This window comes from Pan troglodytes, chromosome 22 (assembly GCF_028858775.2).
Source record: "Pan troglodytes isolate AG18354 chromosome 22, NHGRI_mPanTro3-v2.0_pri, whole genome shotgun sequence".
Lineage (NCBI taxonomy): Eukaryota > Metazoa > Chordata > Mammalia > Primates > Hominidae > Pan > Pan troglodytes.
In genome coordinates this window covers 15,054,699-15,070,420 of record NC_072420.2, presented here as the reverse complement: position 1 = coordinate 15,070,420, position 15,722 = coordinate 15,054,699, and the positions used below count along the sequence as shown (strand labels likewise).

At 52.9% G+C, this 15,722-nt stretch overlaps 1 pseudogene; it reads right to left on the bottom strand.

Moving 5' to 3' along the window:
* Positions 1-3,407: 3,407 nt before the first annotated feature.
* The window catches only part of LOC100615530 (serine/threonine-protein phosphatase 6 regulatory subunit 2-like), a 31,654-nt pseudogene continuing 19,339 nt past the window's right edge, over positions 3,408-15,722 (bottom strand).

The following is a 15,722-nucleotide window of genomic DNA, read 5'->3' as shown; positions in this document are numbered from 1 at the left end:
AGATGTAAAAATGTAAGAGCCAACAGTCTAGAGGGGAGAGAAACTTGTAAAGTAAATCATCACAATTGTTACAATGGTGGTGTGCAGCACAGAACAATGCATATTTCTTTGTTCGTGGGTAGTGTATGTATGGGTAGTACCTGGTAACAGGCAGAGAAAGCTTCACAGAAATGGTGGTTTAAACTGCACTGTGGGCTGGGCATGGTGGCTTACACTTGTAATCCCAGCACTTTTGGAGGCCAAGGTGGGCAGATCACCTGAGGTCAGGAGTTTGAGACCAATCTGGCCAACATGCTGAAACACTGTCTCTACTAAAAATACAAAAAAAAAAAAAATAATAACTGGGTGTGGTGGTACACACCTGTAATCCCAGCTGCTCAGGAGGCTGAGGCAGGAGAATCCCATGAACCCAGGAGGTGGAGATTGCAGTGAGCCGAAACTGCGTCACTGCACTCAAGCCTGAATGGCAGAGTGAGACTGTCTTAAATTAAAAAAAAAAAAAAAAAATAGGCTGGGTGCAGTGACTCTCACCTGTAATGCCGGCACTTTGGGAGGCCGAGGTGGGTGGATCACCTGAGGTCAGGAGTTCCAGACCAGCCTGGCCAACATGGTGAAACCCCGTCTCTACTAAAGGTACAAAAATGTCCTGGGATCACTCCCTTTGGCCTCTCCCACTCCTGCCCTCTGTGGGGTGGCCCAGGTTGTGCCCAGCTAGGCAGCTCTGCTGCCCTGAGTTCTAAGTGCTGGGACAAGCTGTCTGTCCATTGATGACCTCAAACCTCCGTCCAGGCTGCGTTCAGATTCTGCTCATCATCAAGCACCTCATTCTCCGAGGGCCCCAGAGGCTCCTGTGCCATGATCCCAACTTCAGCCTGACACTGGGCATAGTGTGGGGAAATCTTCCAAGGTACAGGAGGGGAGAGAGGATTCTGCCGGGCATCTAAGGGGCTTGCTCTGGGGGGGGTCAGGCACCCCAAGGCCCAGCCTGGCCATGAGCAGCAGATGGGCCCTCTGGCCTCCTGCAGGGCAAGGATATTGAGTGTCTGACCCAGGGAGGCGTGCTCTGATCAGGTGGGAGTGCAAGCAAGCTCACCTGCAGGCTGGGCTGTCACAGCAGAGCAGAGAGAGCTCTCAGTGGCAAGTTTTACACAGATAGCCCCGTGGAGAAAAGCAACTTACTTTGCACAGTGATATTCCCTGCTTTTCAGAGCAAAGTTTTTTAGGGGTTGTTTAGGAAAAGTGGGTAAAGGTTTGTTTTGGTTTGGTTTTTGCAGACATAATGTCGCGCTATTGCCCAGGCTGGAGTGCAGTGGTGCGATCTCTGCTCACTGCAACCTCTGGCTCTCAGGTTCAAGTAATTCTCCTGCCTCAGCCTCCCGAGTAGCTGGGACTACAGGCATGCGTCACCATGCCCGCCTAATTTTTTGTATTTTAGTAGATGTGGGGTTTTGCTATGTTGCCCAGGGTGGTCTCAAACTCCTGAGCTTGGGCAATCCGCCCACCTCGGCCTCCCAAAAGTGCTGGGATTACAGGTGTGAGCCAGCACACCCAGCCGAAGGTAAAGATTTTTTTTTTTTTTTTTTTTTGAAATGGAGTCTCACTCTGAGGCCCAGGCCAGAGTGCAGTAGCATGATCTTGGCTCACTGCGACCTCCACCTCCCAGGTTCAAGTGATTCTCCTGCCTCAGCCTCCCGAGTAGCTGGGACTACAGGCGTGTGCCACCACGCTCAGCTAATTTTTGTATTTTTAGTAGAGACAGGTTTTACCATATTGGCCAGGCTGGTCTCGAACTTCTGACCTCATGATCCACCTGCCTCGGCCTCCCAAAGTGCTGGGATTACAGGCGTGAGCCACCATGCCTGGCTGGATAAAGATTTTTAAGAATTTCAGTGACTAAACTTTAAGAAGGAATGAAGCCCACGCAGGAACTCTGTATGACTTTCAACCCGAGGGGCTCTGGCCTGGGCTTTCCAGTGACTGGCAGCATCGGGACATCCATTGCTGTGGCCTTGGCCCCATTTCCCGTGTTGTGCCCCCCACTTGCTGCAGATGCCCTGACGGCAGCGTGGCCAAACAAGGGGAGGAGCTGTGAGCACAGACATGGCCTGCTGGTCAACAGGGCAGGGAGAGCCAGCCTGGCGCTGAGCTTGCAGCCTGGCTGGGGGAGATGCCCAGAGCCCCAATACCACACAGACCCTCCAGGACTGCTGGGGGTCAGTGGGCAGGGTCCTCTGAGGTGTCAGACCTGCCCCGCCTGTCGGGGGAAGGTAGGACAGGTGGGACGCTTGCAGGCTGAGCTGCATTGGGCAGTGAGGCTGGGGGCACCCTCACCCCACTCCAGGCAGGCCCTTCACAAGCATGGAAACAGGAGTGACTGGGATGCATCGCCAGGTGTGAAAGGCACCTTGTCCTCTCCTAGAGGAATCCAGCCCAAGGACTTCCCCACTGTTGCCTGGACCTACTGGGAGCTCAGGCCCCAGGGCCTCTGCACAGCTTTGCCCTTGCCGGGTGTGCCCTCCTCCCCACTTCAAGCCCAGTCCTACCTTCCCCCTCAGGTTTACCTGGCCCTAGCATCTACCCCAGCTGTCCTGCCCTCCTGCTAAACTCCCAACCCCTGACCCCAAAGGCCAGAAGAGGTATCTGTTCACTGAAGGATGCCAGGGACCTTCTTCCTGTGGGGGGATGGATGGGATTCAGCTTGCTGGAGGGGCTGGCCAGACTCCAGCCTCCTCACAGGGAGCGCCTCCCTCTCCACTCTCTCCCCAGGAATGGCTCTTGGAGGCTCAAGGGAGCCTGAGCCTCTGCCCATCTGCAAGCTGCCTCCAACACTCAGTCAGGGTTTGGATGCCCCAAGTGCAGTCCTGAGGCCCCCGCCCCCCCATCCTACTGTCCTGGCTTCTGAGGCATCTGGAAATCTAGGCCTCCCATGGAAGGGGAGCAGCAGGCGAGGTCTGCATGAGCTCCACAGATGCCTGCTTACCTGCTGGACTTAAAGTCTGTGCCCCTCCCCAACCACCAGGGTACCCAGATCCCAGGCAGCTCAGCCAGGCCCAGAGCCCCAAGAGCTGGGCTGTTCTCTCTAACTGGGATCTGGGGTAGGGGCTGCCCCCACCAAGTCCCTGGGGGACTGTCTGGGACATCCAGGCCCTGTCTTCTTGTCTTAACCACTCACAACAGAGAACACAGATGTTCTGTCCAAGAAGGAAGCCCCCACACTCCTCCCATCCCGCCTCTATTTAAATGCATGGGCATGACCACCCCGAGCCAGCCTGTAAGGGGTCACGGGGCCATCGGGGAAGCAGTGTGGAGAAGACCCCTGGCCCGGCCTCAGCCTGCTCCCAAGGGAGCTAAGAGCTGGGGACAGAGCCTGGAAGCCGCAGCCTTTGCACCCAGGCAGGCCTGCCCACCTACCCCCCATGCCCCACACACCTGCTGACAGCCTCCTCTGTCCTGGCCACTGTGGGCAGCGGGGGCGGGGGGCCTCCCAGCCCGGACACGTGTTCACAGCATCCATGGCACTCACTGCCTTCTGGTCGTCATGTATCGCTGTCGGAGCCCCCACAGGAGCTGCTGTCAGAGGCCAGCAGGGGGGCCTTCCTGGTGACACACACGGAGGTACACGGAGGTACATGGAGAAGCTGAGTTGACTGCAGAGTAGGAGGCCTGTGCTGTCCAGTGAGGCAGGAGGGGCCACAGGGTGTGGCAACCCCGGCCATAGGGATCCCTTATGTGTAGCCCTCTCACATGCAGCCTGTTGCCTGCACATGTGTACCTGTGTGGAAACCGCATGACGAGGCTAACAGGCTCACACACCTTCCATGTGGTCTCCACACAAGCAACACTGTTGCCTCCTCCATGATACAGGGCAATGTGCCCTGGTCTCACATGAGGACGCAGAGGCTCAGGAAGGGGCCCGCTCTGCCTTGTGTGGTCCTGCCACAGCTCCTTCAAGCACCGGGGACACCAGTGTTGGAAGCCAGCTGTCGCTCGCCTGGAGCTCTCAGCCTTGTCTGGGGGAGCCTCTCGGCCTGACTAGGGGCCTGGGGGCCAGGGGCTCTGATCAGGCCCCAGAATGGCTTCCTGCCAGCAACCCACCCACACACATCTCAATGCTGGGGTCCTGGTGCTGCTGTCTAGAACCAAGGGTACAGACCTGGGCTGTGCCACCTGCTCAGACGGGGCTCAGGGCCAGCCCAATGGCCTTGCTGCCTCCCCTCTGGGGGCCTCCCCATCTGCACGTGGCTGCTCCAGTCCCACTGCTGTATCAAACCCCAATGTCACAAGAGACCTAGCAGCATGCGGGGTCCTGGCCACCTCCTCCCACTGACCCCAAGGAGGGGGGCCAGCTGGCCTCAGGCCTTAAACTGGGCAAGGCTAGGCCTCTGCAGGAGGCTGGGTGCCTCCTGCACTGCTACTACTCACAGGCTTTCTCGAGGCCTTGGCTCTGGCTGCCTCAGCCTGGCTGTGTTTTGTGTCCATCAGAGAGCTGCACCTGGGCCCTGACTCAGAGCTACAGACAAGGACGAGGACAGGGTCAGTCCCGGGGGACGGGCACCTCCTGACCCTGACAGGCACTTCCTGACACGGCCCCCTCCTGCCAATGCATTTGTTACCAGCAGAAAGGCTGGAATTCGGTGAACTGGCCCAGCCTTTCTCCTCTGGAGCTGAGGTGCCAGCTGCCCACACACTGGAACCCATGTCCCTCACCACTCCTGGGGCTATGGGCGTCGAGTTTGCTGGCTTATCAAACACTGTCATCCATATGGTGTCTGCTGGGTGAGAGACACAGTGGCCAGGTGAGGGCAGGCCTGTCTGGGGTGCTGCAGGCAAAGGGGAGGCAGCGCACCCCCCACCGGGGGCCCCACAGAGGTTGACAGGAACATGGGGCTGCTCCAGGAGGGAGGCCCAGGCAGTGCCCCTCAGCACCTCAGAGAATAACAGGGGACAGCTCGAGGGTCCTGACAAGCTGCCAACATCCATGGGGCGTGTGAACCGGGGCTCAGCCAGGCGCCTGAGGGCCCCCAGGCCTCCAGCAGGGCTGACACTGACAGTGTGGAGGTGATGCCACTGCCCTCCATGATCCGGGGCTGAGTCAGGCGCCTGAGGGCCCCCAGGCCTCCAGCAAGGCTGACACTGACAGTGTGGAGGCGATGCCACTACCCTCCATGATCCAGGGCTCAGTCAGGCACCTGAGGGCCCCTAGGCCTCCAGCAGGGCTGACGCTGACAGTGTGGAGGTGATGCCACTGCCCTGTCCTATCCAGGACCGCATCCAACAGAGATGGCAGCTCACCAAGCACCACCGGGCCCTCCCTGGCCTCAAGGATGAGCCGCCTTCCTCCTATCTGGGACGTTCCTGCTTCCCCAGGGTGTTGCCCTTGCTCTCTCTTTTGGCCTCAGCTAAGAGCTCGGCACCTCCTAACAGAGATCCCTGCCCCCTCCCCAAAGTCCTGAGTGGGTCAGTGCTGCCCCCAGAGCAGGGGTAAGGAGAGGGGTCTTATCAGCCGTGCAGCCTGCGGGGTGGACTGGCTCCTGCCCTAGATGTCAGCCGTGAGGGTGGAGGCCAGCCTGTGCTGCTGTGCTGGGGTGGGCATCAGGCCTGTGTCGCATTGTGTGGGGGCCGGGTGGACGATGGGGACTAGGTGGACACCACCCACCAACCTTGGTGACAGTGGCAGAGTGACAACAACCGAGAGGCAGGGGCAGGAGACCACCTTGTGCCGGGCACAGGGCAGCACAGACCCCTACTCAGGATGGCTGGGAAAGAGCTGGAGATGCAGGTTTCAGGCCACAGTGAGCCCCAAATGCCTCAGCTCCAAATGAAGCCTCCACACCCCTAGGCCAGGGTACCATGTCCTGTCCCCAGCACACATGTCCCCGGCCCCTGCCCCACAGCACCACCTTCTGAGTCACCCTCCAGAGGAGGGGCTTTGTTCTTTCCAGGGTCTGGGGGGCACCTGCCCCAGGCGCATCATGGTCTGCTTCCAAGCTCGCCTTCCCATCCTGGCCTCCGCACTCCGGGCCATTCTTTGAGCAGCTTTCTGAAGCATGGGGGGCTCCAAACCTCGGGGAGATGCAGAGTCAGATGCCTGGTGGCCCAGGACGGATGCCTAACACTGAGGGTCAGTGACAGTAGCAGGCTCCAGGCTGAGGGTGAGCACAGAATGCCCTGAGTGAGGAGCACGAGTCGCTCCAGGCCTCAGCTCCGAGCTCCTGAGGGTCACCCGCTGCGTTGGGCGCCAGTGCTTGCAGGACCGGTGTGCTTGCTCTGCGAGCCGGCATAACAAACAGCAGGGCGTCTGGGCATCTGACGGGTGTTCTGGGGGCTGCACCTCCTCGGCAGAGGCTTTGGGGAGATGGGCAGGCCCCGCACCTGGCTCTGGCCTTCACCTGGGCAGCACAGCAAGTGTCGCTGTCCTCCGAGATGTCCTCGTTCTCATCAAAGTGCTGGATGCGGTCGCTGCAGCAGGCCTCAGAGCTGCGCTGGGCTGCAGAGTAAAACGCCAAGGTCAGTTTCCAGAGGGTCTGGGGGAGACAGGAGGCGCTCTCCCCACAGGGCTCCCAGAGGGGCTTAGTTCAGGATGTGGGCGCCATGGGCTGGAGGGCATGATGGGGAGGGTCAAGAAAAGCGACTGTTCCTAGCTCCACAGAGGGGCCTCTCCCAGCCCCACCGCACAGGCCCACGACAGACAGAGCCATGGGCGCGGCCTGAGCTGCCTGGGAAAAGGGTGCCTGCATGACCCCGCACAGCCCCGCTCGCTCACACTGTCCTCGTCAGTGTTGATGTTGAAGTTGATCTCCGCGATCCTGTCAAATGGGGCGCTGCAAGAGCAAGGGGGACGGCCTCGGCGCTCCCTGCCCCGCCCACTGCTCATCTGGGGGCCTCGGTGCTCCTCCCCCACTGCTCATCTGGGGCCTCGGCGCTCCTCCCCCGGTGCTCATCTGGGGCCTCAGTGCTCCTCCCCTGGTGCTCATCTGGGGCCTCAGGACTCCTCCCCCGGTGCTCATCTGAGGCCTCAGTGCTCCTCCCCGGTGCTCACTGGGGGCCTCAGCACCCTCATGCAACTGGAAACACCTGTTATCTCCCGGCAAGAACTAAGGGAGCTGCCCCCATGGGACTTCAGCAGCGAGGAGGGGGAGTCGCGCCTCGTGCAGGGGGCATCCAAGTGGACTCACTTGATGTTGTTGTCATGGTCTGCAAACTCCTCATCATTGAAGCCAAACTGATCCACAAAGTTGGCCGTCATCTGCTGGATCTGGTAGTCAGAGAAGGCCTGGGAAGGAAGGAGGGAAGGAGGGACGGAGGGAGGGAGGCAGGGACTGACGCCGGTCATAGAGCAGTCCTCAGGCCTACAGGCTGCTCTTTGGGAACCACAGTCTCTCTAGTTGTTCAGGAGCTTCTCCTCCAGCAAAAGTGGGCAGTAAACTCTGACTGTTCAGGGCTCAGGATTCTACCGAAACTCAGGCCGCGTGCTCACTGTGCTCACATCCGAGATACGTCCCATATTCTTTGACTTTCGAGTTTATCTGCTGTGTCCTCAGTGCTCTCATCAAGGTGGAGTGACTTTGGAGTTCTCCCCTCAGACCCACCCCACCCCATACGTGCTCGGAGATGAGCCCCCTCTCCCTTTTGCTAGTGAGATGCCATCAGAGACTTGTCTGGAGGACCAAGCAGAAAGCACACAGGTGCCAGGAAGGGCCCGGCAGGGTGCAGGGGCTGGCCACGCCCTCATCTGCTGAAGGGACAGCTCATTAGGGAAAGCACCCTCAATGTCCTCACTCCAGGAGTGAAGGTAGTGAGTGCTTGCCTAAAACACAGGCCAGATGGGGTGGGTGTGTGAGCCAGCCCAGCGCCCCAGACCCTGCCCAGCCCAGGGCTCCCAGACCCCGCCCAGCATGTCACTCATCAGATCTCTGGGCCCAGGAGGCCTTGCTGTGTAAGGAGGTGCCCAGGTGAGGCCAAGGCCCCGTGACAGCCCAACATCCATGTGCAGGGGGCAGGTTGGTCTCAGGCATATGGAGCCCTCTGCCAACAAGCTACAGCTCCTGGACTGGGAGGGAAGGGACCTGGGGCCAACACCGGCTCTGCACAGAGGTCCTCAGAGACCAGCCCTGGGTGTGGCACAGGACGGGGTCTGTGTTGCAGGCATCAGCCTGGAGGACAGACTGCACACTTGCAGGGTATGCTCGGGCACCCGCGTCCAAGAGGAGCAGGCAGGTGTGCGGCCCTTGTGCCTCTCTTGGCCTCTGCTTCAGGGCAAAGACAGGAGTGTCTGACAGTGTCCCAGCACCGTGCATGCACCAAGGGGGCAGCCCCGAGCCTCCTGCGTCCCAGCACCATGCAGGCGCCGAGGGCGCAGCCCCAAGCCTCCTCAACAAGTCCACAGTGTTCCTGCAGTTGGTCTCCGTCAGCGTCTCCTCCACGAAGCTCTCCTAGCAGCCATGGCAATCCACAGGGAGCCCTGCAAGGAAAGTGCTGCCTGGTGAGCCCTGGGAGACCCCTTGCAGATGGCTCAGGGCACTCAGGCGCTCCGGCAGGTGCATCCTGGGTCTAGGAGGATGGGACGGTGCTACTGTGGTCAGTCCATCTGAGGGCCTGAAGCAGGAGCTTTGCTGGATGGGAAGGAGTCAGCATAGTCGCGTGTCCGGAGGGGCCTGGGGCCACAGTGAGATTGATGTGCAGCAACTGTGGGCAGGGTGGTGGGCACTTCTGCCCCTACCGAGACCTCAGTGGGCAACTGAGTTCCAAGTCTGTTGGTGTGGAAGCCCATTCTGAGGAACTCCCAGAAACGCAGAAGCTGTGGAACAGAATCTGAGAAAGCAGCAAGCTTCCTTCACCCTGCCTCACAGGCCCAAACTCAGCAGCAGCCTGCAGGCCTGGGTGTGTGTCCTGTCTGTTTTTCCGGGGAGGTCAGAACCCTGGAAGGATTCACAATCAGGAGACTGTATGGGATGATCCAAGAGCTTCCTGCTTGCCCCTCGCCTCCCTAAACCACCCTGCCCTGGGGAGCCCTCCCTGGCCTCCACCTCCACCCATCTCTTTTGCCCTCCTCTTGCCCTGCTCTTATTATTTGTGACAGCGGCCGGCAGGCCTGACCTTGCTAGGGGCTAATGGGGCCCAACCCAGGAGACCCCTCACCCTATGGTCCTGGGGTGCGGGGAGGACCATCCAGAGCTTCCTCACCTTGTACCGGTATAGGGAGGAGGGGCCATGGCTGGGCCCGCCTCTGCCACACATGTGGTGTGCCTGTGTCCACCTAACCCACTGTGCTCTTAAGAAACAGGGTGCTACCTGTTTCCCTGAGACTTGTGCTATGAAATCTCACACCTGAGTGAGAATGTGAGACTCTCCAACCACCTGAATGCAGAGCAAAGCTGGCACACGGCCAGGACTGCCTGCACCCAGGCAGGACTCCATGAGCTGCAAGGAGCCTGGCAGCCCTAATGGCTTCGGAGCACCAGCTCCGGAGTCACCAACTGCCCCCAGCAGGGACTGTCTCTTGTGCTACATGCTGACGCCTGGTAGGGTCTCCACAGAAGTCTGCCCAACAGAACTGACACATGAGACCCAGGTCCCCCTGAGGACAGATCTGATGTGGGAAGTGAGAGGACAGAGACGGCTGCGGGGTCTTTCACTGTCAGTGCAATCAGCACCTGCTGACAGGCAGAGGGGAGCCTCAGGCAGCAGCTCCTTCAGAGCCCCGGTGCCCACGACCAGCAAAAGGATGACCAGGTGGGGGGCTCACCTCAGATGACTTCGCTGATGTGCGTCTGCACAGAGCCCTGCTCCAGGTTCTGCACCAGCACGTTGGCGATCTGCGTGAGGATGACTCATGCCACCCATTGCCCTAAAAGCCACAGGCACCATCAGGGTGGCTGCCTGTCCCCAACCTTGCCAGACCCATGACCCGGTGAGCCAAGTGGCACAGGCCTCCAGGTTCACCTCCAGAGCAAGTGCCCGGCCCTTGCCCAGAGCCCGTGCCCCTGGCCCTGCCTCCAAGACACTTCTGTTTGAGCAGCACCTGCCACGTGAAGCAGGCTCACCCCAACCTCACTACCAAAAGTGCCACTGAGACAGACGTGGAGACAGACACTGCTCTCATCCCATTTTACAGACAGGGAAACGGAGGCAGAAAGGTCGTGGTGTGGCCTGAGCCTTGCTGGTGGCAGCAGTGGCGCAGGAGCTGAGCCCACGCTGTCAGCTGCAAAGCTCAGGCTCAGCACCCTGCAGGGAGGGTCGGGCGGGACCTCCATGCTGTGCAGCCCAGCTGAGCCTCTGCTTCCCCACAGCTGCACTCAAACCCCTCCCAGCTCCAGTGAGTCCCTCCTGATATCGCCCAGAGCCAGACAGCTCCCAGCAGGACAATGAATGGGTGGGGATGGCTTTGGGTCCAGGACAATAAGCAGGACATGTGTCCTGACCAGAGGGAGCACCCATTAAGCAGAAGACACGGAAAGACCAAAATAACGTGTCCCCATGTGCGAGTGCTGATGGAGCACCCGAGTTCTTGGGAGAAGATCAGGAATGGACAGGGTACCTGCAAGAGGGCAAAGCCTAGGCAAGCCAGGCTGGGCAGGGGCGAGAGCAGGTGCCTGGTGGGGATGGGACTGCTTCCTGTCAGCTCCCTGTGTCCCCTCCCCAAGTAGCATTTGCAGCTGTCCACCCAGTAGGAGCTCCCCTTGCATGGCAGCCTCAGAGTGTGGAGCTGTGTCGCACACCCAGCGCTCCACCAGAGCGTGCAGTCCTGCACGCAGCATCACCAGTGCCCGGCTGAGTTGCGTTTCTGCATCCCTGACTGGCCAGGCTGGGTCCCTCCATGTCCGAGTGGCTCTTACTGTGTGTGGTCATTGGCTTCCCAGGCCTCCAGGATCCTCTGCACCAGGCAGCACTTCTGAAACAACTGGGGGTGGCAGGGGCGGTAGCGTGAGTCAGGGTCTGACTTGGCGCACTGCAACCTCTGCCTCCCAGGTTCAAGCGATTCTCCTGCCTCAGCCTCCTGAGTAGCTGGGATTACAGGCGCCCGCCACCATGCCCAGTTAATTTTTGTATTTTTAGTAGAGACGGGGTCTTGCCATGTTGGTCACGCTAGTCTTGAACTTCTGATCTCAGGTGATTTGTCCACCTCAGCCTCCCAAAGTGCTGGGATTACAGGCGTGAGCCACCATGCCTTGCCTCTTTTGTCCTTAAGTTGGAAGCTTAACTCATTAATTTGTAGCCTTTCTTCTTTTCCAGTCTGTCTTTAAAAGGCTACATTTCCCTGTATACAATGAACTTTAACTACATTCTACACATTTTGCTATGTAGTATTTTTATTATTCTTCAGTTCTAAGTATTTGAAAAGTTCCTTTATAATTTTGTCTTCCTCATGAGTTATTAGAAGTGTGTTAGACTCTCAAGCATATGAGGATTCCACCCAGGATGGGCAGGCATGTGCACATCGTCCACCACACAAACGTGAGACTGTGAGGTGCACGTTCAGAGACTCCCCAAGGGACCCCGGACCTAAGCAGCATGGGCTGAAGCCCAGAGGAGGTTCTGGCCACCTAGGCACTCCCCTGGGGGACAGAGGTAGCTGAATGAGGACAGCGGGTCTGCAAGCTACCATCCATAGGCCAAATCCAGCCTATCACTTGCTATTGTAAATATAAAGTCTTAGTTAAACACAGCCACTCCCGTTCATTCACATATTGTCTGTGGCCACTTTCATGCTTCAGAGGCAGAACTGAATGGTTATGACAGAAACTGTATGACCCGCAAAGCCTAAAATATTTACTATCTGGCCTTAAGAGAAAAGTTTCCTGATCCCTACTCTAGAGCTGCAGTGTCTAACATGGTAGCCACTGGGCAGCCACACATGGCTATCGAGGACTTTAAGTGTGGCTTGTTCAAATTGAGATGTGCTGCAAGTATAAAAGACACACCAAAATTCGAAGACTTTATTTAAAAAAGACAATGAAATATGTCATTAATAACTTTTATATTGATTACATGTTGAAATTATATTACAGATAATATACACTGGGTTAAATAAAATTTAATACAATTAACTTTACCTGCTTCTTTTTACTCTTTAATGTAGGAAACTTTAACATATGGGGCTCTCATTATATTACTATTGGAGAGCATTGCTCTAGAGTAAGGTTTAGTTCAGCTGCCAAGTAACTTAGCACACCCATTCCTATAAGATAATGGCAAAATTGAGGTTTACACATTTCCATTTTCCTCAGTGTGGTGACTTTATGCTCATGAAAATGTAATGACTTATATAATCTAGGAAGTAGACCACAAAATTCTGTATATATTTTTGTCTTCTAAGCAGGTGTCCATGATTAATTCATTCATCAAAAGCATTGGTATTACAGAAAGTTTGTGAAAGATCACACAGCTTAAAAAACTGAAAAAACAATATTTTTACAAAATTTTATCATTCTAGGCTTAAAACTGCGAAAATCTATTTAAATCACAGTAGTAACCACATTGAAATCTGAAAAAGGGAATATACCAAACAACAGTACTTATGTTTGGGTGACAAAATTTAGCACTATTCTTAAAACTTATTTTCTAAATTGCTGTGACACTTTTTTTTACAGTTAAAACAAGAAATTCTAATAATTTGAAGTCAAAAAAATACAAAATCATAAAACCTTTGGAAGTGTAAGTTTTACAATATACTAAATACTATAGAGTTAATATTTCAAGACAAAAAATACAAAATAAAATTTAAAAGTTGAATTTAAAGAATAAAAGTACATATATCTAATCTCCCAAAATGTTTCTCCAGGAGCATCAGGATTCCACAAATCAATGCTATCTAACTGACGAAGAACCAGCGAGCCTGAATTTTTTTAAAAAGAGAAAGGCAAAGAGAAGACTCACTCAAACATGTTTGGTAAACATAACGCTGGAGTACTTATTGTATAAATGCTAAGAAATTGAGCTATTTCATTTGTAGTTTTAATACATAGTAAAAGGTAAAAAGAGATAAACTCTGGTGAACACAAACCTCTAGGGAATAATATAGACAGAATGATATCATTTTATTCTCATCATTCTTACTCTAACTGGCATAACCATATAAAGCTAAATGATGAATTCAGAACAATATACAACTGTAAAAATTCCTTTAAGAAACAAACAAAATAATTTCAACAGATATTAAAGAACTCTATGAAACAAAAAGTTAATCCCCAAGTAAGAAGGGCTTGCCAAAATTAATACACACAGCAAAAGATAAGTAAAAATTGTCTCACTTGCCACAAAGTCTCTTGTAACAGAAAAGAGCAACTATTTTTCAAAATCAAGAGAGAGGAAGCAAAATGGATTTTGTATTTCATAACAGATTATCCATTCTAAAGTATTTCAGTGGACCATAGAACTGAAATTGGAATTTGGTTCAGAGAACATTAACAGGAATTAAATAATTCACTTACAATATATAACATATAGATTATTACATAAATTAAAACCATCAAAGATATAAAGAATAAAACGTAAACTCTTCCTTCAAACTGATCCTATCTTAACTCCAATTCTACAATCCCAACTCACATTCCTCCCACCCCCCTCCACCCCCAACCCAGCAGACACTGTGAAGCTCTGGACATTCCTTTCAGTCCTTGGTCAATTTATCAACGTATAAAGGCCAGACCCATATTATCTCATTTCAAACATTGTTATTGTAATTACTTTGAGATATTTAATGAAAATTGCAATTAATTGTTAGAATCTCAAAAAACTATTAATTTAAAGCTCTCATATCAAAAAAAAAACACAAATTAAAAATCAAATTTGCTACTATTGTACCAAAACTTGGTACAATTTACTGGCAGTAGCTTTTTCAAGTGACAAATTCTCTATATTTTTGTTTGATAAAACTTTAAAAATATATATTGAAAGAAAACGTGTTAGCCTTTTCCCTGCTTTGATTTTCTTTTCATATTCCCTTTTTTTGTATTTTCCACGTTTTAACGAAGCCAATAAACACAGTATACTCACTTGACGTATCATGTTTTTCCATATTGCTATGTGATCTATATAGGTTTTTGTTGTTGTTGTTGTTGCTATTGTTTTTTGAGACAGACTCTTGCTCTGTCACCCAGGATAGAGTGCAGTGGCGCGATCTCGGCTCACTGCAACTTCCGCTTCCCGGGTTCACGCCATTCTCCTGCCTCAGCCTCCCGAGTAGCTGGGACTACAGGCGCCCGCCACCGCGCCCAGCTAATTTTTTGTATTTTTAGTAGAGATGGGGTTTCACCATGTTAGCCAGGATAGTCTTGATCTCCTGACCTCGTGATTAGCCCGCCTTGGCCTCCCAAAGTGCTGGGATTACAGGCATGAGCCACCATGCCCCGCAGATCTATATAGGTTTTTTTTTTGTCTTTTTTTTCTTTGAGACGTGGCTTCGTTCTGTGGCCCAGGCTGGAGTGCATTGATGTGATCTCGGGTCACTGCATCCTCCGCCTCCCAGGTTTAAGCAATTCTCTGCCTCAGCCTCCCAAGTAGCTGGGATTACGGGGGTCCACCACCACACCCAGCTAATTTTTTTTTGTATTTTTAGTAGAGACAGGTTTCACCATCTTGGCCAGGCTGATGTTGAACTTCTGATCTTATGATCCACCCACCTCAGCCTCTCAAAGTGCTGGGATTACAGGCGAGACCCACTGCGCCCGGCCCTACATAGGTTTTAATGAATGTTTATCAGCTCACCAAGTTAAAATACCATTCTCATTATTGAATATTAACCCATTCTCCTCCTAGTAAAGTTCTTCTAATATTCTCCTATTGTAATCAAGAGCAATAAGTACCTATGTGTGCAGCTTTTTCCTTTTGAGTTATATTCATAACATTTTTAAAGTCATAGAAATTTAATTATTTGTACAAAAAAAATGAAATGTTTGTATAGCTCCTGCCAAATAGCGTTCCAAAAAGACTGCAAGAAATGTATCAATTTATGGGACCAATAGCAATGTACACAAATATGGAAGCAATGACTAAGTAATAAGTGCTAAACCATTTTTTTTTTTTTTTGAGATGAAGTCACACTCTTGTCTCCCAGGCTGGAGTGCAATGGCGTGATATCAGCTCACTGCAACCTCCGCCTCCCAGGTTCAAGTAATTCTCCTGCCTCAGCCTCCCGAGTAGCTGGGATTACAGGCGCCTGCCACCGCACCTGGCTAATTTTTTGTATTTTTAGTAGAAATGGGGTTTCACCATCTTGGCCAGGCTTGAACTCCTGACCTCATGATCTACCCACCTTGGCCTCCCAAAGTGCTGGGATTACAGGCATCAGCCACTGCGCCTGGCCAACATCTGAGAACTTTCAAAACTGGGTTGTTCATAATTAGAATTTTAAAAATCCACAGTCCAAATCTGATAAAGTTTTGCTCTCTATTTAATGTCACCATATCAGAGTTGAAGTTTTCCCAAGTACCTTTTAATGATTTCACTTATTTTGTTTGATATGCTTTTGTATCTTGTGAATACCTCTTTTAAAGTATGTTAATATTTTATTTTAAGAAAAATGAAATTTTACAATATGAATAAATTTAAGATCAAAAGGTTTTAAAGTACCATCAAATATAGTCCCATCATTTTGTCAATGTGCTATACTGGACTACAACATAAATACTATTACTTTTAACTTAAATGGTAAGGTGGCAAGTCAACGTATCAAATGCTGTGAAAGGGCTAAGAGTATTCAAATAATATGTTTGAAAAGCTTT